The following is a 22,580-nucleotide window of genomic DNA, read 5'->3' as shown; positions in this document are numbered from 1 at the left end:
AGGTGAATTCTAGTGGACAGTGAAAGCATTAAACTATTCTTCTCAAACTATTCCCCCAAACTGGAGAAGATGAAATATTCACAAATTAAAAAAAATTCTGATAAAAATAGATGTAAACATCTTCAACAAAATATTAACAAACCAAATCCAACAATATATTAAACGTGGGTTTCTCTGATGGTCTAGCGGTTAAGAATCCATATTGCAATGTAGATGACATGGGTTAAATCTCTGTTTAAGGATTTGAGATCCCACATTCCACAGAACAGCTGAGCTCATGCACCACAACTACTGAGCACTTGTGCCTTGGAGTCCATGTACCACAACTAGAGAGCCCACAAGCTTCAACTAGAGTGTCTGTGCACCACAATGTAAGACCTCAGTATATGCAGAAAGAGCATTTGATAAATTCCACATCCATTCATAGGGAAAACTCGAATCACTGCTGGTGTAGAGGAGACCTATCTCAATGGGATTAAAACCATTTATGCCAAACTCAGAGGTGACATAGGTAACATACTTTACAGTGAAAAGCTGAAAGTTTTTTCCATAAAGTAAAAAAAAAAAAAAAAAGAGAATGCTCACTCTCAGCACTTCAATTAACATAGTATTGGAAGGATTAGCCACAATAATCAAGCAAGAAAAAGAAATAAAGTCATCTTAATTAGAATGGAAGAAGTAAAATTATTATTATTTATAGATGACATAATGCAATATATATATAAATAACCCTATAAAGTCCCCACCAAAAAAGATTAGAATTAATAAATGAACTATGTGAAGTTGCAAGATATGGTATCAATATACTGAAATCTATTAGTTTTCTGTATACTAATAATGAACTATCAGAAATATAAAGAGAAACCTCATTTTAAATTTTAGCAAAAAGTTTAAAATACAGAGGAATAAACACAATCTAAGTGGTGAAAGACCTATACTATAAAAACTTTAAAACACTGGTGAAGACATCTGAAAATGATACAGTGAAATGGAAGATACCATATTTTCTTGGATTGTAAGAATTAATATTGTTAAATTGTCCATATTATGCAAAACAATCTATGAATTTAATGTAATACCTATCAAAATATTCATGATATTTTCACAGAACTAACAAAGAATCATCATAAAATTTGTATAAAACCACAAAATATTCCAAACAGTTAAAGCAAACTTGACAAAAAAATAATAAAGCTGGAAACACCAAGCATTCTGACTTCAGACTATACTACAAAGTTATAATAATCAAAAGAGTATTTTACCAGCACAAAAATAGACAATATATCAATAGATGAAAATAGAGATGCTAGATATAAGCCCACATATTTATGTTTAATTAACCTATGACAAATAATAATACAGACTGGGGGAAAGAAAGTCTCTTCAAATAGCCATGCTAGGAAAACTAGGCAGCTACATGTAAAGCAGTGATAAGAATCCACCTGCTAATGCAGGGGACATGAGATCAATCCCTTGTCTTGGAAGATTTCACATGCCACAGGGCAACTAAGCCCATGCCCCACAACTACTGAAGCCCATATTCTAGAGCCTGCGAGCTGCAACTACTGAGCCTGTGCACCGCACCTACTGAAGCCCACATGCCTAGACTCCCTGCAACAAGAGAAGCCACTACAGTGAGAAGCCCATGAACAGTAACTAGATAGGAACTCCAACTCACCTCAACTAGAGAAAGCCTGCATAGCAATGAACATCCATCACAGCCAATAAAAAAATGAATAAACTAATAAAAATATTTTTAAAAATATATTGTATTAAAAATTCTATATTAGTTTTAGGTGTACAACTTCGGTTCAGTTCAGTTCAGTTGCTCAGGTGTGTCCAACTCTTTGTGACCCTATGAATCGCAGCACACCAGTACTCCCTGCCCATCACCATCTCCCGGAGTTCACTCAGACTCACGTCCATCGAGTCCGTGATGCCATCCAGACATCTAATCCTCGGTCGTCCCCTTCTCCTCCTGCCCCCAATCCCTCCCAGCATCAGAGTCTTTTCCAAAGAGTCAACACTTCTCATGAGGTGGCTAAAGTACTGGAGCCTCAGCTTTAGCATCATTCCCTCCAAAGAAATCCCAGGGTTGATCTCCTTCAGAATGGTCTGATGGGATCTCCTTGCAGTCCAAGGGACTCTCAAGAGTCTTCTCCAGCATCACAGTTCAAAAGCATCAATTCTTCAGTGCTCAGCCTGTTTCACAGTCCAAATCTCACATCCATACATGACCGCAGGAAAAACCATAGCCTTGACTAGACGGACCTTAGTCGGCAAAGTAATGTCTCTGCTTTTGAATATGCTATCTAGATTGGTCATAACTTTTCTTCCAAGGAGTAATCATCTTTTAATTTCATGGCTGCAGTCGCCATCTGCTGTGATTCTGGAGCCCCCAAAAATAAAGTCTGACACGGTTTCCACTGTTCCCCATCTATTTCCATTGAAGTGATCGGACCAGGTGCCATGATCTTCTTTTTCTGAATGGTCAGTTTTACGCCAACTTTTTCACTCTCCTCTTTCACTTTCATCAAGAGGCTTTTCAGCTCCTCTTCACTTTCTGCCCAAAGGGTGATATCATCTGCATATGTGAGGTGATTGATATTTCTCCCAGCAATCTTGATTCCAGCTTGTGTTTCTTCCAGTTCAGCGTTTCTCATGATGCATAGAAGTTAAATAAACAGAGTGACAATATACAGCCTTGATGTACTCCTTTTCCTATTTGGAACCAGTCTGTTGTTCCATGTCCAGGTCTAACTGTTGCATCCTGGCCTGCATACAGATTTCTCAAGAGGCAGGTCAGGTGGTCTATTATTCCCATCTCTTTCAGAATTTTCCACACTTTATTGTGATCCACACAGTCAAGGGCTTTGGCATAGTCAATAAAGCAGAAATAGATGTTTTTCTGCAACTCTCTTGCTTTTTCCATGATCCAGCGGATGTTGGCAATTTGATCTCTGATTCCTCTGCCTTTTCTAAAACCAGCTTGAAGGATTCATTATTTTATGCATTTTACTTTAAGTTATTATAAAATAATGGCTATATTTTCTTGTGTTATACAATATTCTTCTTGCTTTTTTTTTTTTACATAGCTATCTGTATCAATTTATCTCAATACCTCTCTCTCAACCCTCTCACTTTCCCTCTTTCTACTAATAACTCCTATCTTATTCTTTATATCTGAGAGTCTGTTTCTGGTGCCTTTTCTTTTTTAAATATATACTCCTTGGTTTTATTTTTAGATTTCACATATAAGTGATAATATGGTGTTTTTCTTTCTGTTTTAAATATTTCACCAAATATAATACTCTATTGGTCCACAAATATTATGAAAATTACTAGAATTTTAATGGCTAAGTAACATTCCCATTGTATATATACACCATGTTTTCTTAAAATATTCATCTGTGGATGGACACTTCTGTTACATACATATCATGTCTAATGTGAATAAGGCTGTTGTGCACATTGGGGTCCATGCATCTTTAAAATTAATATTTTCCTTTTCACTTATACATTCAGTAGTGGACCAGTGGAGAAATAACTCCAGAAAGACTGAAGAGATGGAGACAAAGCAAAAACAACATCCATCTGTGGATGTGACTGGTGGTGGAAGTAAAGCCAGAGGCTGTAAAGAGTAATATTGCATGAGAACCTGGAATGTTAGGTCCATGAATTAGGGCAAATTGAAAATAGTTAAACTGGAGATGGCAAGAGTGAACATCGACATTTTAGGAATCTGATAACTAAAATGGACTGGAATGGGTGAATTTAACTCAGATTACCATTATATTTACTACTGTGGGCAATAATCCCTTAGAAGAAATGGAGTAGCCATCAGAGCCAACAAAAGTCTGAAGTGCAGTACTTGGATGAAATCTCAAAAACAACAGAATGAACTGTGTTTGCTTCCAAGGCAAACCATTAAATATCATATTAATCCAAGTCTATGCCCTGAATAGCAATGCTGAAGAAGCTGAAATTGAATGATTCTATGAAGATGTACAAGACCTTCTAGAACAAACACCCAAAAAAGGTGTCCTTTTCACTATCGCTGCCTGGAATACAACAATAGAAAATCAAGAAATACCTGGAGTAACAGGCAAATTTGGCCTTGGAGTACAGAATGAAGCAGGGAAAAGGCTCAAAGAGTTCTGCCAAGAGAATGCGCTGGTCATAGCAAACACCATCTTCCAACAACATAAGAGAAGATTCTACATATGGACATTACCAGATGGTCAACACCAAAATCAGACTGATTATATTCTTGCAGCCAAAATGGAGAAACTCTATACAGTTGGCAAAAAGAAGACTGTGGTGAACTCCTTATCGCCAAATTCAGACTGAAATTGAAGAAAGTATGGAAAACCACTAGCCCATTCCGTACGACCTAAATAAAATATCGTACGACTATACAGGGGAAGTGACAAATAGATTCAAGGGATAAGATCTGATAGACAGAGTGCCTGGAGAACTTTGGACGGAGGATCCCGACATTGTACAGAGGCAGTGATCAAGATGATACACAAAAAAATAAATGCTAAAACGCAAAATGATTTTCTCAGGAGGTCTTACAAATAGCTACAAAAAGAAGAGACATGAAAGGCAAAGGAGAAAAGGAAAGATATACCCATTTGAATGCAGAGTTCCAAAGACTAGCAAGGAGAGATAAGAAAGCCTTCCTCAGTGATCAGTGCAAAGAAATAAGAGGAAGACAATAGAATGGGAAAGACTAGAGATCTCTTCAACAAAATTAAAGATACCAAGGGAACATTTCATGCAAAGATGGGCACAACAAAAGACAGAAAATGTATGGAATTACATAAGCAGTAGATATTAAGAAGTGGTGGCAAGAATACACAGAACTGTACAAAAAAAATCTTCATGTTCCAGATAATCATGATGGTGTGATCACTCACCTGGGGCCAGACATTTTGGAATGCAAAGTCAAGTGGGACTTAGGAAGCATTATGTGAACAAAGCCAGTGGAAGTGATGGAATTCCAGTTGAGCTATTTCAAATCCTGAAAGATGATGCTTTAAAAGTGTTGTGCTCAGTATGCCATCAAATCAGGAAAGTTCAGCAGTAGCACAGGGCTGGAAAAAGTCAGTTTTCATTTCAATCCCAAAGATAGGCAATGCCAAAGAATGCTCAAACTACCACACAATTGCACTCATCTTACACGCTAGCGAAGTAATGCTTAAAAATCTCCAAGCCTGGCTTCAGCAATACATGAACTGTGAACTTATAGATGTTCAAGCTGGTTCTAGAAAAGGCAGAGGAACCAGAGATCAAATTGCCAACACCTGTTGGATCAATGAAAAATCAAGAGAATTCCAGGAAAAAAAAAAAAATTCTACATCTGCTTTACTGGCTACACCAAAGCCTTTGACTGTGTAGATCACAACAAACTTTGGGAGATTCTTAGAGATGGGAATACCAGACCACCGTGCCTGCTTCCTGAGATATTTGTATGCAGGCAAAAAAGCAACAGTTAGAACTGTACATGGAACAGCAGACCGGCTCTAAAAAAGGAAAGGAGTAGGCCAAGGCTGTACATTGTCACCTTGCTTGTTTTATTTATATGCAGAGCACATAATGAGAAATGCTGGACTGGATGAAGTGAAAGCTGTAATCAAGATTGCCAGGAGAAATATCAATAATCTCAGATACGCAGATGATACCACCCTTATGGTAGAAAGTGAAGAAGAACTAAAGAACCTCTTGATGAAAGTGAAAGAAGAGAGTTCAAGAGTTGGCTTAAAGCTCAACATTCAGAAAACTAAGTTCATGGTATCTGGTCCCATCACTTCGAGTCAAATAAATGGGGAAACAATGGAAATAATGGGAGAGTTTTTCTTGGGAATTCCAAAATCACAGCAGATGGTGATTGCAGCCGTGATATTAAAAGAAGCTTGCTCCTTGGAAGAAAAAAATTAAATAACCTAGTCAGCATATTCCTCTATGACCTACCTCTCAGAATACTGGAAATAAAAGCAAAAATAAACAAAAGGGATCTAATTAAAATTAAAAGCTTCTGCACAACAAAGGAAATTATAAACAAGGTGAAAAGACAGCCTTCGGAATGGGAGAAAATAATAGCAAATGAAGCAACTGATGAACAACTAATCTCAAAAATATACAAGCAATATATGCAGCTCAATTCCAGAAAAATAAATGACCCAATGAAAAAATGGGCCAAAGAACTAAATAGACATTTCTCCAAAGAAGACATACGGATGGCTAACAAACACATGAAAAGATGCTCAACATCACTCATTATCAGAGAAATGCAAATCAAGACCACAATGAGGTACCATCTCACACCAGTCAGAATGGCTATGATCCAAAAGTCTGCAAGCAATAAATGCTGGAGAGGTTGTGGAGAAAAGGGAACCCTTTTACACTGTTGGTGGGAATGCAAACTAGTACAGCATGTACTAGTGTGGAGAACAGTGTGGTGATTCCTTAAAAAACTGGAAATAGAACTGCCTTATGACCCAGCAATCACACTGCTGGGCATACACAGGGAGGAAACCAGAATTGAAAGAGACACCTGTACCCCAGTGTTCATCGCAGCACTGTTTTTAATAGCCAGGACATGGAAGCAACCTAGATGTCCATCATCAGATGAATAGATAAGAAAGCAGTGGTACATATACACAGTGGAGTATTACTCAGCCATTGAAAAGAATACATCTGAATCAGTTCTAATGAGGTGGATGAAACTGGAGCCAATTATACAGAGTGAGGTAAGCCAGAAAGAAACACCAATACAGTATACTAACACACATGCATTTAATTTAGAAAGATGGAAACAATAACCCTGTATGCGAAACAGCAAAAGAGAATCAGATGTATAGAACAAACCTTTGGACTCTGTGGGAGAGGGAGAGGGTGGGATGATTTGGGAGAATGGCATTGAAGCATATATAATATCATGTAAGAAAGGAATCGCCAGTCTAGGTCCAATGCAGGATACAGGATGCTTGGACCTGGTGCACTGGGATGACCCAGAGAGATGATATGGGGAGGGAGATGGGAGGGGGGTTCAGGATTGAGAATTAATGTACACCCATGGTGGATTCATGTTGATGTATGGCAACACCAATGCAGTATTGTAAAGTAAAACAATCATCATCATCATCATCATCATCATAAATAAAGAGCACACACACACAAAAAAATAAATTTTTTAAAATTAAAAAAATTAAAAAAAGAGAAAATCAACCCTGAATATTAATTGGAAGGACTGCTGCTGAAGTTTGAGCTCCAATATTTTGGCCACTTGATAAGAAGAGCTGACTCATTGGAAAGGATTCTGATAACTGAATCTGAAGGCAAAAGGAAATGGGAGCGGCAGAGGATGACATGGTTAGATAGCATCACCAACTCAATGAACTTAAAATTTGAGCAAACTCTGGGAAATAATGAAGGATGGGTGTCTGGCATACTGCAGTCCATGGCATTGCAGAGTGAAACACGACTTAGCAACTGAAGGACACCACACTCTCATTTGTTTAATTTTGCCTTTTCCCCTTGTCTGGACAGACAATTTATGTCAAAGAGAATTCTATGTTCTGTTCTACAAATTTTACATCTAAAAATTTAATCCATTTTATTTTTGTATAGGGTATAACATATGTTCTAATTTCATTCTTTTACATGCTACTGTCCTTTTTCTCAGCACCACTAATTGAAGAGACTGTCTATTCTCCATTGTTATTCTTGCCACTTTCATTATAGACTGAGTAGATTATCGCAGAAAGGGTTAGGACTATCAGGAGATGTGCCTGGGGTTTCTCCTGTTCTTAGTTGCTGTTACCACCCCCACCCTATGAGGCACAGTATCATAGCTTAACCTGCTAGAGCAGGTCCATGTTGTCTTGTTTCCCTCAAGTATGTTTTCTCCCTTTATCAAACACCATCACTCTCAACTCTAGAAGGGAGCAGTGAGCAAGAGGAGTTGATGTGGATATTTGGTTAGTCATGGAGTGTGTCAGTCTGACTGCAAGCGGATATCAAGACTTTCTCTGATGCTCTGTTACCTGACTGTGTATTCACCAGCAATGGTTACCATCTTTTTGCTCTGATGCTGCTTAGGGTTTGAACCACCTCAGTAGCTTGTAGCTAAGACTTTTCCTCAATTATTGTAGTTCTTGCTCTAGTCTGGAGCTGCATAATGAAGCAAAGGGTGCTGGAGCACACATACTAGGTTCTGGCTAATGTATATGTTGACGTCATAGCAAGAAACCAATCAGCCAGCCATGTGCAATCTCAAGTTGCTCTTTCCATCCTGCTTTGAAACAAGAAAATCTGCCTGTTCTGTCAACCCACTCTTCAACCAGCTGAGGGAGGTTCCTGTTCCCTTTGGTGGACCCTATGGATAAGCAGAGACATTACTTTGCCGACTAAGGTCCGTCTAGTCAAGGCTATGGTTTTTCCAGTAGTCATCTATGGATGTGAGAGTTGGACTGTGAAGAAGGCTGAGCGCTGAAGAATTGATGCTTTTGAACTGTGGTGTTGGAGAAGACTCTTGAGAGTCCCTTGGACTGCAAGGAGATCCAACCAGTCCATTCTGAAGATCAGCCCTGGGATTTCCTTGGAGGGAATGATGCTACAGCTGAAACTCCGGTACTTTGGCCACCTCATGCGAAGAGTTGACTCACTGGAAGAGACTTTGATACTGGGAAGGATTGGGGGCAGGAGAAGAAGGGGATGACTGAGAATGATGTGGCTAGATGGCATCACTGACTGGATGAACGCAAGTCTGAGTGAACTCCGAGAGTTTGTGATGGACAGGGAGGCTTGGCGTTCTGCGATTCATGGGGTCGCAAAGAGTCGGACACGACTGAGCGACTGAACGGAACTGACTGATTCCTATGGGAAAGTCAGAGGATGAGATGGTTAGAAAGCATCACCAACTTAATGGACATGAATTTGAGGAAACCTAATAGTGGAGAACAGAGGAGCCTGGTGGGTTGTAGTCCACAGTGTCACTAAAAATCCGACATGGCTTAGCAATCGAACAACAACAAATGGTTATGGTGCCCAATATGTGGCTTGAACCTTTCACTCTTCAGGGAACGTCTCTGTCTGTCTAACCTTCCTTTTCTCTAAGTCCTTGCCAGGAACATAAGTTCTAGTTTAATCACTTCTCTTTCCTTCCTACCTGATTTACATGTGTTTTTCTTATAATCTTAGTCATAGAGGAGTCTTTCTCCTAGTTTTCCCTTAGTTTTCAAAGAGAATTTTTCATCAGGCAGATATATTTCTGGTGTGTTTGTTGCAGGGAGGTGAGTTCCACATTCTTTTACTCCACCATATTGATTTGAGTCCCTAAAGCAGATATACTGCAATTTAAATTAATTAAATAAAAATAAATAAAATAAAATAGTTTGTTCATCTTCCCCAGTGACTTGTGTGTATTTCACTGAGTGGGTGAGAAAATGTTTAAATGAGGGCGCACACAGATTTAATTGCCAAAAGTAAAAGGAACACTGACAATCTGTGTGCATCTGTGTGTGTGTATGTGCATTGTATCATACATGTATAATATTTGTTTCTAGTTTTAACAAAGAAAAACTAAGTTTTACTTATAAGTAAATGTTTTATATTTTGTTTATTTTTTTAATACTTAGTTTTCAATTTCTCACTGCTAGTGAAAGGAAATAACCGTAGGCTTGGGAGACTGATTTGAATCCTGCAGTCTTACTAAAAATTTAATTATTAGTGGTAAACATTATTTATATTTGTTTTGTAGATTCTTTGTTTCTACTTAGGAAATTACATTTGCATGTAAAGATAATTTCATTTCTTCCATTCCAATATAAATTCCTAAAGTTTCTTTTATCCACTTTTTACTGTGTCTAGGATCCCATTCCCATTACACAGATGAAAAACATGAGACTAAAGAAGTTAGGTCAGTTGTCAAGAACTACATATTAGAAAGTGAACCACTGGGAATCTGAACTCTGGTCTGACACCAAAATTGAACATTTGAATATATTAGAACCAATACAGAATCAATAACTTTTCTATACCATCCCCAAGTTATAATACTATATAGTTATAATCAGGAAAATTATCTTACTAGTTAAACATTGTCTTACATACTTTTTAAACATGTAAGTAAAGTTTTCAGTGATTCAGCTTAAAAGATTAAAATAAATCCTTTAGATATTTCCATGTGTATTCAACTTAATATAAGACTAACTGAAGTATAAGTTTAATCAGAATATTATAATTCAGAAAAAATGAAGATATGATCCCCACATATTAATGATAAATGTAAAAATTGATAGTTTTACTTGGTAGAAGTAAAAAAATATATCTACAGAAAGCTGTTTAGAAGCGTTTTGTAATTGTTCCTCTTTCTGCATATCTAGTTATAATCTATGCAAATATACATGCAATTAGTCAGTTTGTCTACCACATGTACTCATTCACAATTACCATTCTCTTCCCTCATTACATTTTATTACCACACATTTAAATGTGTGTGGAAGAAAGAGAAAACCATTTGGTCATAAACAGCAAAATGCAGAAGCCTGAATTGAAGGCAAATTCAGTAATAGAAAGTTAAGCTGTGTGAACAGCCTAGAAATTTCAGATATGTACAATAAATCCACCCTAACATCTGTGCTGAATATTTTTAAATAAAAAGCCACTTTAAGAAAGATTTAACTGGAATATTTCATTATACTTAAACCATTTTGTATTCCATTAATGTAAGTTAAAACATTACCACCTAGCTCATTTAGTTATTTCCAGTTAGATTTATAAAGCATTTTATTTTGGTTATCTAAAGTTATATTATTATCATAATATAATAATAATTTTGTAATAATAATGAGAGTTAAAATTATTAATGATTTCTATACTTAAGAAAGGGATCTTCATACATGACCAGTTATAACATGTTTCAGGATATATGTGGATCTGTAATCTGAATCATGTATTTTCTATCAATAAACAACTACTATAAGTGCATGAGTTTCCTGTGAGTTAACTCCATGCATAATGATCTTGAGATCTACACATTTACAACAAAATTCTATCTTGTCAAAGTCTTAAATCTGTTTTTAAAAGTCAAAAAAAGTCCTCAAAGTGACCTAGCTTTCATTGTCTTATTTTCAACCAACAAAGCACTGAATATTTTTAGGAGAAAGCTCTTTTCTGTTTGATGGTTTATCTCTTTTAGATATCTGGTTGAGAGCCTGGAGAAAAATCAAGTTACATTGAACTAATTTACCATCACTGCCAAATGTATGGTAAATGTCTAATTGGTAGGCTGTTTGTATTTGCTCTTACTTTGACAAGATGACTTTAAAGCAATTTCCATGGATTTTTATTCGAAATTTTATTCTTGTTCCAAAATGTTTAAGAAAAAATAAAACCTAAAATGAATTCCAGTGCATGATATGAGGCAGTTGCTTCCATTTTCATTATATTATATTGTGTGGATTACATATGACTGCATATGCTGAGGCATGGAAAAAGGGAGATTTTTTAAAAATCTAAGAAAAAGCTAGGCTTATGATGAAAATAAGTGGAGACTTATATGCTTAGGTTGTCAACACCACATCCTCTAATAGTAAATCCCTACATACAAATGCATTTCTTTCCAAGAATATGTTCATAGGTCCAATTTGTTAGTAAGTTCAACAAAGTTGGTCTAGGTAGTATCTAACTAGAACAGTCAGCTATATAATACTTTACTGTAATAGGTTTGTAATACTTTTCATACAAATAATACACAAAAAAAGAAACACCACAAAAAATAAAACATTTTTAAGCTCATAGTACAGTACCTTGAAAATTACAATGATCCCAACTACATCACCATTGCTTTTGCATTTGCTTCTGGACATCCTGGGCTTGAAATAAAGATAGTGTTATACTATATATAGTACTGAGCAGTAAAGTACATAAAAGGGCAACTGCTTGTAGGGGATGTATGTACATGACAATATATGCCAGACACATAAACTAACTTAAGTGATTGGACATGTGAACATATGTTCATAGCTTTGAAAGCTTGCAACTTGAAGGTACGTATGGAGGGGACTTACTATACTTATTTGTTAACAATAATTTTGTATGGAGTGAGGTTAAGTGCTGACAACTTAAATGAAAAAATGATAAAAAGGACAAAAATAAAAGAAAAACATTTGAGGCAGCATTAAAAATATTCTGCTTTCAAAATATGGTCACTCTTCAGATAATTGTTTCACCTCTTATGCAATATATACCATTTGGGACTTGTCGGTATTTCCAACATGGGTAACTAACATGATCTCTTGATTCTGTTATTATCCTGCTTGAAATTTTCCAATAGCTTCTTATTACAATGAGAATAAAAATCACAACTTGTTGCATTGGCTTACTTGTTTTATCTTTTCCTTCGTATTCAACCTCATTTCTTACTTCCGAAGGTTTTCTCCTTTATTCACAATGCTGCTCTTTACTAGTTGCTTCAAAACACCAAGTGCTTCCCTACCTTACTGGTAGTGAGAACTCTTCTTTCTGATTATTCCAATTGATCTTTATTTACATAACTCCTTCTTTTAATCAGGATCTCAACTTTTGTGTCACCTCTTCTGAGAACCTTCACTCACCATTGATAATGAGCATTATTTTTGCTGTCACAATAGAAATTCCTTCTTCTCCTGTAGTTTAAATATAATTTCTGATATGAATCCACAATTTATGAGTATTTGACTTCATTCTAAGTTAAAATCAAGATTTTCTCTGAGTTTATCAAAACTATATGCAATTCTCTCCAGTTGCTCTTTATGTATGTGGGTACTGAGCTAGGTAGGATCTATGTGATACAGGTAAAAGTATACTAGGGTTTTCAAAGGAATAGCTTCTTAATATTATGAGAATAATTTAAGTTTCTTTTCTTTCTCTGGATCTTGACATTGAAAAAGTCAAGGAAGCCTGCAGCCTGATATGTGCTTGGCAGACCTAAACAATAAAAAAATCTATTGTAAGATGAAGATTATACTAAGTCTGGTCACTTTGTGGTTATTAATAAGCTACTGATTCTCATTAGCCCCACAGTCCACTATGCCTCTGTACCTTGAAGAACAAAAACATTAAAAATTAGGGATTATTTAAATTGCTAACATTAAATACAAAATGGAGGCTGGACTTGAAAATATCCTAAATAGATGAAATCACTTAAACCACATAAGTAAAACTAAATCTAGCTGATGTCATGAATATGAGTGAAGTTTAACTTAGGTTATATTTTGTAAGAAACTCTCATAACCTTAAAAGAAACTTCAGTCATGATTCAGAAGTGGTATAAGATGACCATTTTTAATCTATCCCTGGTCATCTGGAAACCCCCATTGCACCAACCAATTGTAAAAACAAAAGTTTCCAGAATTTCACTTCCTAAGCCATTCTGTAACGTTATGCCTTTCACATTCATGTCAGTTTTGAATTTGAAAGCTCCCAGTTTGCTAACTGTTCTTATAATAAACTGCAAATACCATTTTATTGATCTAGTGATTTTAATTTATCTTTTTCTAGATTTTTTACAGTCTTTTCATGTTTATATTTCTAGTACATATAATATGATCTGCACATAGTAGGCAAAAAAAAAAGTTGGAAAATAATAAAAATGGCTGGGATCAATAAATCTCAGTCAATTTGATTAACACTAGGTTCTTTAGGCTGTGTCCTCTCACTCTGATAGAAGCTTGCAGATCCCATTTAAATCACCAATCATATTAGGTCTCAAAGTTCTAAAAGTTTTACTGTATTTTTAAAATTCTAACTCTAATCCATGTTAAACTAACACTGTTTATTTTATTTTATTTTACTTTATTTTACTTTTCAATACTGTATTGGTTTTGCCATACATCAACTTGAATCCGCCATGGGTGTATATGAGTTCCCAAAAGTCTACAAACAACAAATGCTGGAGAGGGTGTAGAGAAAAGGGAACCCTCTTACACTGTTGGTGGGAATGAAAACTAGTACACCCACTCTGGAGAACAGTGTGGAGATGCCTTCAGTTCAGTTTAGTTGCTCAGCCGTGTCCGACTCTTTGCGATCCGATGAATCGCAGCACGCCAGGCCTCCCTGTCCAGCACCATCTCCCGGAGTTCACTCAGACTCACATCCATCGAGTCAGTGACGCCATCCAGCCATTTCATCCTCAGCCGTCCCCTTGTCCTCCTACCCCCAATCACTCCCAGCATCAGAGTCTTTTCCAATGAGTCAATCTTTGCATGAGGTGGCCAAAGTACTGGAGTTTCAGCTTTAGCATCATTCCTTCCAAAGAAATCCCAGGGCTGATCTCCTTCAGAATGGACTGGTTGTATCTCCTTGCAATCCAAGGGACTCTCAAGAGTCTTCTCCATCACCACAGTTCAAAAGCATCAATTCTTTGGCGCTCAGCCTTCTTCACAGTCCAACTCCCACATCCATACATGACCACTGGAAAAATCATAGCCTTGACTAGACGGACTTTAGTCGGCCAAGTAATGTCTCTGCTTTTGAAAATACTATCTAGGTTGCTCAAAACTTTTCTTCCAAGGAGTAAGCGTCTTTTATTTTCATGGCAGCAGTCACCATCTTCAGTGATTTTGGAGCCCAAAAAAATAAAATCTGACACTGTTTCCACTGTTTCCCCATCTATTTCCCATGAAGTGATGGTACTGGATGCCATGATCTTAGTTTTCTGAATGTTGAGCTTTAAGCCAAATTTTTCACTCTTCTCTTTCACTTTCATCAAGAGGCTTTTTAGTTCCTCTTCATTTTCTGCCATAAGGGTGGTGTCATCTGCATATCAGCTTATTGATATTTCTCCCGGCATTCTTGATACCAGCTTGTATTTCTTCCAGTTCAGCGTTTCTCATGATGTACTCTGCACATAGATTAAATAAGCAGGGTGACAATATACAGCCTTGATGTACTCCTTTTCCTATTTGGAAACAGTCTGTTGTTCCATGTCCAGTTCTAACTGTTGCTTCCTGGCCTGCATACAGATTTCTCAAGAGGCAGGTCAGTTGGTCTGGTATTCTCATCTCTTTCAGAATTTTCCACAGTTAATTGTGATCCACACAGAACTGGAAATAGAACTGCCTTATGACCCAGCAATCACACTGCTGGGCATACACACGGAGGAAACCAGAATTGAAAGAGATACATGTACCCTAATGTTCATCGCAGCACTGTTTTTAATAGCCAGGACATGGAAGCAACCTAGATGTCCATCATCAGATGAATGAATAAGAAAGCAGTGGTACATATACACAATGGACTGTTACTCAGCCATTAAAAAGAATACATTTGAATCAGTTCTAATGAGGTGGACGAAACTGGAGCCAATTATACAGAGTGAAGTAAGCCAGAAAGAAAAACACCAATACAGTGTACTAACACATATATATGAAATTTACAAAGATGGTAACAATAACCCTGTATGCGAGACAGCAAAAGAGACACAGATGTATAGAAATTAATAGTGTTTCTGTCTAGTTTTTGGACCATAAAGGATTGAATCTTTTGAATCGTGGTGCTTAAGAAGAGTCTTGAAAGTCTTTTGACCCCAAGGAAATCAAACAAATCAACCCTAAAGGAGATTAACCCTGAATATTTATTGGAAGGACTGATGCTGAAGCTGAAGTTCCAATACTTTGGAACTGATGAGAAGAGCCCACTCATTGGAAAAGACCTTGATGATGGCAAATATGGAAGGCAAAAGGAGAAGGGAGTGGCAGAGGATGAGATTGTTAGATAGCATCACTGTTGCAAAGGACATGATTTTGAGCAAACTCCAGGAGATAGTGAAGGGCAGAGAATGCTGGCATGCTGCCGTTCATGGTGTCGCAAGGAGTGGGACACTACTTTGCGACTGCACAACAACCATCTAGCTTAACTGTTTAGTTTAGGGTCTTTTCTATTTAATGGACTTCTTACTAATGCCTGAAACTTAGCCTCAGCTCTAACATCTATGTTTCTAGTCCTAACCTATTTCTTGGGCCGTCCTAACTCTTAACTACTGCCACAAAAATACACTATAATCATCTCGAACTCACCATATATGTTTAAATAAAAGCATTGTGCTTTTCTATTTCTGTTCCTAAGTTTTATTCATTGGAATTTGAAATGTAAGTGCTTGAGCCAAAATAGTTATATAAGACTATTAGGTGAATATGAGAGAAAAGATGGGAAAAAGCTATAACTCTCGCACTATTGAAGGTCATTAAGTTCTTCATTGTTTATTTTTATCTCTTCTATTTAAGAGTGATTAAACATCTATTTTGTTTATTTCTCTACCATTTGTGGTTGCATCATTTGTAAATAAACTTAATTATAACTGATATATAGATGTAGTATGTAACACACACATTTCAGTAGTGCAAAATCTATGACTGGTATATATCTTTGTCCTAAATGTATATACCAGATAATTTTGTAGATTACAGAAATCTGCCTTCTCTGTAATGGTTCAGGCAAGAATAGTAGGGAAAAAATAAGTCAAGATTTTAGAACCAAACAGTTTCTCCCTCTAACTGACTGTGTTCTTGAAAAATTCACTTTTCTGTAGATCTATATAAAAATTATTGTGGATAAAATTAATTTCTAAATCAAAGGACTGCCATAGGATTAAATTAGATAGTATTGCACAAATTTTAAGAATAAAGGGAAATTAGACAGCGTTGTTTGAATTATGCACAAGTATTTGCCCATTTTATAGTGTTGTTTCTTTAAGCTTTCAGAGTGTCAATAGCTTCATTAGCAAATATATAAGATACACTTCATAGAGTTATGAGAAATAAGTGAAATGGTGTATATATATCATTTAGAATAGTTTTTATGTATATAGAATATCAATACTCAATACATATTATAGTTTTATCTATTTTTGCAAAGTTGTTTTGGAGATTTGATTCATGACAATAAATCTTCTAGAAATTAGTTTGGTTTATGAGCAAGTGGATGTTACTTTTCTTCACATATTTGTAATTATATATAATCATTAACTGATTAAGCCCTAAAACATTATTTATTTTAAAAAGAGACATAAATTAAATTTAAAACATCTTAGAGCAGTTTTAGATTTTAAAAAAGGTGCAAAGTTCCAGAGTTTTCAATTATGCTATAAACAATTCTCTTTAGTATTAATATCTTGCTTTAGTATGTGCATTTATAACAATCAACAGACCAAAATTAATAACTTATTTTTAAACAAATTCTATATATTATTTTATTTAGATTTCCTTTTTTTTCTTTTAATTTTAACCTGATGCTCTTTTTATTTTTCAGGATCCCATCCAAGATACCACATTATGCATATTCATCATCTCTCCTTAGATTCCTCTTAGCTGTAATACTTTCTTAGCGTTACCTTGCTTTGCTTGATTTTGACAGTTTTAAGAAATACTGTTAGATATTTTGTAAAATGTGCCTCCGTTGTTATTTGTCTGATATTTTTCTCAAGCTTACACTGGGGTTATATATTTGGGGGAAGAAGGTGGCAAAGATAAAGTGTCATTTTCATCACATCTTGTCTAATGTACCTAATCTTATAGGATTTATCATTGTGGATGTGAAACTTGACAATTTGCCTGAGGTAGTATTTCTCAGGTTTCTTCACTGTAAAAAATTTTTTTATCCTTGACATACTGAATTGTTTGGAATGAAATCATTACTTGAAACACAGAACTGTTCAGATCAGTTGCTAGGTTGTGTCCGACTCTGCGACCCCATGAATCACAGCACTCCAGGCCTCCGTGTCCATCACCAACTCCCAGAGATCATTCAGATTCACGTCCATTGAGTCAGTGATGCCATCCAGCCATCTCATCCTGGATCGTCCCCTTCCCCTCCTGCCCCCAATCGCTCCCAGCATCAGAGTCTTTTCCAGTGAGTCAACTCTTCGCATGAGGTGGCCAAAGTACTGGAGCTTCAGCTTTAGCTTCATTCCTTCCAAAGAAATCCCAGGGTTGATGTCAGAATGGACTGATTGGATCTCCTTGCAGTCCAAGGGATTCTCAAGAGTCTTCTCCAACACCGCAGTTCAAAAGCATCAATTTTTCAGCACTCAGCCTTCTTCACAGTCCAACTCTCACATCCACAGATGACCACTGGGGAAACCATAGCCTTGACTAGATGGACCTTAGTCGGCAAAGAAATGTCTCTGCTTTTGAATATGTTATCTAGGTTGCTCATTACTTTTCTTCCAAGGAGTAAGCGTCTTTTAATTTCATGGCAGCAGTCACCATCTTCAGTGATTTTGGAGCCCCCCAAAATAAAGTCTGACACTGTTTCCACTGTTTCCCCATCTATTCCCCATGAAGTGATGGGGCCAGATGCCATGATCTTCGTTTTCTGAATGCTGAGCTTTAAGCCAACATTTTCACTCTCCGCTTTCACTTTTCTCAAGAGGCTTTTTAGTTCCTCTTCACTTTCTGCCATAAGGGTGGTGTCATCTGCATATCTGAGGTTATTGATATTTCTCCCGGCAATCTTGATTCCAGCTTGTGTTTCTTCCAGTTCAGGGTTTCTCATGATGGACTCTGCATAGAAGTTAAATAAGCAGGGTGACAATATACCGCCTTGATGTACTCCTTTTCCTATTTGGAACCAGTCTGTTGTTCCATGTCCAGTTCTAACTGTTGCTTCCTGGCCTGCATACAGATTTCTCAAGAGGCAGGTTAGGTTAAGTGGGGAGGTCTGGGATTCCCATCTCTCTCAGAATTTTCCACAGTATCTTGTGATCCACACAGTCAAAGGCTTTGGCATAGTCAATAAAGCAGAAATAAATGTTTTTCTGAAACTCTCTTGCTTTTTCCATGATCCAGCTGATGTTGGCAACTTGATCTCTGGTTCCTCTGCCTTTTCTAATACCAACTTGAACATCAGGAAATTTACAGTTCACGTATTGCTTAAACCTGGCTTGGAGAATTTTGAGCATCACTTTAGTAGCATGTGAGATGAGTGCAATTGTGCAGTAGTTTGATCATTCTTTGGCATTGCCTTTCTTTGGGATTGGAATGAAAACTGATCTTTTCCAGTCCTTTGGACACTGCTGAGTTTTCCAAATTTGTTGGTGTATTGAGTACAGCACTTTCAGAGCATCATCTTTCAGGATTTGAAATAGCTCAACTGGAATTCCATCACCTCCTCTAGCTTTATTCATAGTGATGCTTTCTAAGGCCCACTTGACTTTCACATTCCAGGATGTCTGGCTCTAGATGAGTGATCACATCATCATGATTATCTGGGTCGTGAAGGTTTTGTTTGTTTGTTTGTTTGTTTGTTTTTTTGTACAGTTCTGTGTATTCTTGCCACCTCTTCTTAATATCTTCTGCTTCTGTTAGGTCCATACCATTTCTGTCCTTTATCGAGCCCATCTTTGCATGAAATATTCCCTTGATGTCTCTAATTTTCTTGAAGAGATCTCTAGTCTTTCCCATTCTGTTCTTTTCCTCTATTTCTTTGCACTAATTGCTAAAGAAGGCTTTCTTATCTCTTCTTGCTATTCTTTGGAACTCTACATTCAGATGCTTATATCTTTCCTTTTCTCCTTTGCTTTTTGCCTCTCTTCTTTTCACAGCTATTTGTAAGGCTTCCCCAGACAGCCATTTTCCTTTTTTGCATTTCTTTTCCATGGGGATGGTCTTGATCCCTGTCTCCTGTACAATGTCATGAACCTCATTCCATAGTTCATCAGGCACTCTATCAGATCTAGGCCCTTAAATCTATTTCTCACTTCCACTGTATAATCATAAGGGATTTGACTTAGGTCATAACTGAATGGTCTGGAGAAGGCAATGTCACCCCACTCCAGTACTCTTGCCTGGAAAATCCCATGGATGGAGGAGCCTGGTTGGCTACAGTCCATGGGGTCGCTGAGAGTTTGCTATGACTCAATGACTTCACTTTCACTTTTCACTTTCATGCATTGGAGAAGAAAATGGCAACCCACTCCATTGTTCTTGCCTGGAGAATCCCATGGACGGTGGAGCCTGGTCGGCTACCGTCTATGGGGTCGCACAGAGTCAGACATGACTGAAGTGACTTAGCAGCAGCAGTAGCAGCAACAGCATACCTGAATGGTCTAGCGGTTTTCCCTACTTTCTTCAATTTAATTCTGAATTTGGTAATAAGGAGTTCATGATCTGAGCCACAGTCAGCTCCTGGTCTTGTTTTTGTTGACTGTATAGAGCTTTTCCATCTTTGGCTGCAAAGAATATAAGCAATCTGGTTTCAGTGTTGACCATCTGGCAATATCTGTGTGTAGAGTCTTCTCTTGTGTTGTTGGAAGAGGGTGTTTGCTATGACCAGTGCATTTTCTGCTATAACCAGTGCACTTTTTTGGCAAAACTCTGTTAGCCTTTTCCCTGCTTCACTCCACATTCCAAGGCCAAATTTGCCTGTTACTCCAGGTGTTTCTTGTCTTCCTACTTTTGCATTCCAGTCCCCTATAATGAAAAGGACAACTTTTGGATGTTAGTTCTAAAAGGTGTTGTAGGTCTTCATAGAACCATTCAACTTCAGCTTCTTGAGCGTTATTGCTTGGGGCATAGAATTGGATTACCATGATATTGAATGGTTTGCCTTGGAAATGAACACACTGAGATATCATTTCTAGGCCTGCTAAGCTAACTGGGCAAGGACATATATGATGTTTATTAACTTGGGTACACACACATATCATAAATATGTCATACAAGGTCACATGTATCTTTCTAAAGCTAAACATGACTAGTAATGTCCTTAACTGCAATCTACTTTCACATGGATCATTTGAGCTTTCTCCCCTTGCTTATTTTAAAATCTTAATCCATTCATTTACCTAAACACTACCCATTTACCTAACTGTTTAATTTCAGTATTCATGAATGTGTATTAGAACTATGAACCCTTACTCCCTTGGAAAAGAAATGTGAAGTAGATTACACAATTATCTAGAGTTAGTTAATGTGGTACTATTTTTCCTGAATGCCTTCAGTTACTTTATTTCACACACATGTAAACATTCCACATTGTATCCTAGGATACATTGAACTCTTTTCAGTTTTTTTTTTTTCTTCCTTTTTTTAAATTCAACTCAGTTCAGTTCAATTCAGGTGCTCAGTCATTGCCAACTCTTTACCACCTCATGAACTGCAGCACACCAGGGTTCCCTGTCCATCACAAACTTCCAGAGATTACTCAAACTTGTGTCCTTCAAGTTGGTGATGCCATCCAACCATCTCATCCTCTACCATCCACTTATCCTCCCGCCTTCAATCTTTCCTAGCATCAGGGTCTTTTTCAATGAGTCACTTCCTCGCATCAGGTGGCCAAAGAATTGGAGTTTCAGTTTCAGCATTAGTCCTGCCAATGATAACCCAGGATAGATTTCCTTTAGGATAGACTGGTTGGATCTCCTTGCTGTCTAAGGGACTCTCAAGAGTCTTCTCCAACACCACAGTTCAAAAGTATCAATTCTCTGGTGCTCAGTATTCTTTATAGTCCAACTCTCACATCCATACATGACTACTGGAAAAACCATAGCTTTTACCAGATGGACCTCTGTTAGAAAAGCAATGTCTAGGCTGTTTAGGTTGCTCGTAGCTTTTTTCCAAGGAACAAGTGTCTCTTAATTTCATGGCTGCAGTCACAATCTGCAGTGATTTTGGAGCCCCCCAAAATAAAGTCTGTCACTATTTCCACTGTTTCCCCATCTATTTGCCATGATGTGATAGAACTGGATATCAAAATCATAGTTCTCAGAATATTGAGTTTAAGCCAACACATTCACTCTCCTCTTTCACTTTCATCAAGAGGCTCTTTAGATCTTGTTCACTTTCTACCATAAGGGTGATGTCATCTATATATCTGAGGTCATTGATATTTCTCCCAGCAGTCTTGATTCCAGCTTGTGCTTCATCCAGCCCAGCATTTTGCATGATGTACTGAGCATATAAGTTAAATAAGCAAGGTGACAATATGCAGCCTTGACATACTCCTTTCCCAAATTGGAACCAGTCTGTTGTCCCACGTCCAGTTCTAAGTGTTGCTTTTTGACCTGCATACAGATTTCTCAGGAGAAAAGTTAGGTGGTCTGGTATTCCCATCTCTTGAAGAATGTTCCACTGTTTGTGGTGATACAGTCAAAGGCTTTGGCATAGTCAATAAAGCAGAGGTAGATGTTTTTCTGGAACTCTCCTGCTTTTTTGATTATCCAGCAGATGTTGGCAATTTGATCTCTTTTTCTTCTGGCTTTTCTAAATCCAGCTTGAACATCTGGAAGTTCATGGTTCACCTACTGTTGAATCCTGGCTTAGAGAATTTTGAGCATCACTTTGCTAGCATGTGAGATGAGTGCAATCATGTGGTAGTTTGAGCATTGTTTGCCATTGCCTTTCTTAAATTAAGATTCAGTCTGTATTGTAAAGTTCTATAGGTTTTAACAAATGCACAGATATTTTGCACTTTATTTTCTCTGTCCTTTCTGTTTAAACCTAACTCAATAGGGACACAGATTTTCAGTAATGGGTTTAGAATGCATTATTATTTTATTTGGGAATATATTTAATCCACTTAGTCTGCTTTGCTGC

The sequence above is a fragment of the Ovis aries genome, chromosome 15 (assembly GCF_016772045.2).
Source record: "Ovis aries strain OAR_USU_Benz2616 breed Rambouillet chromosome 15, ARS-UI_Ramb_v3.0, whole genome shotgun sequence".
Lineage (NCBI taxonomy): Eukaryota > Metazoa > Chordata > Mammalia > Artiodactyla > Bovidae > Ovis > Ovis aries.
This window is presented reverse-complemented; position numbering follows the sequence as displayed.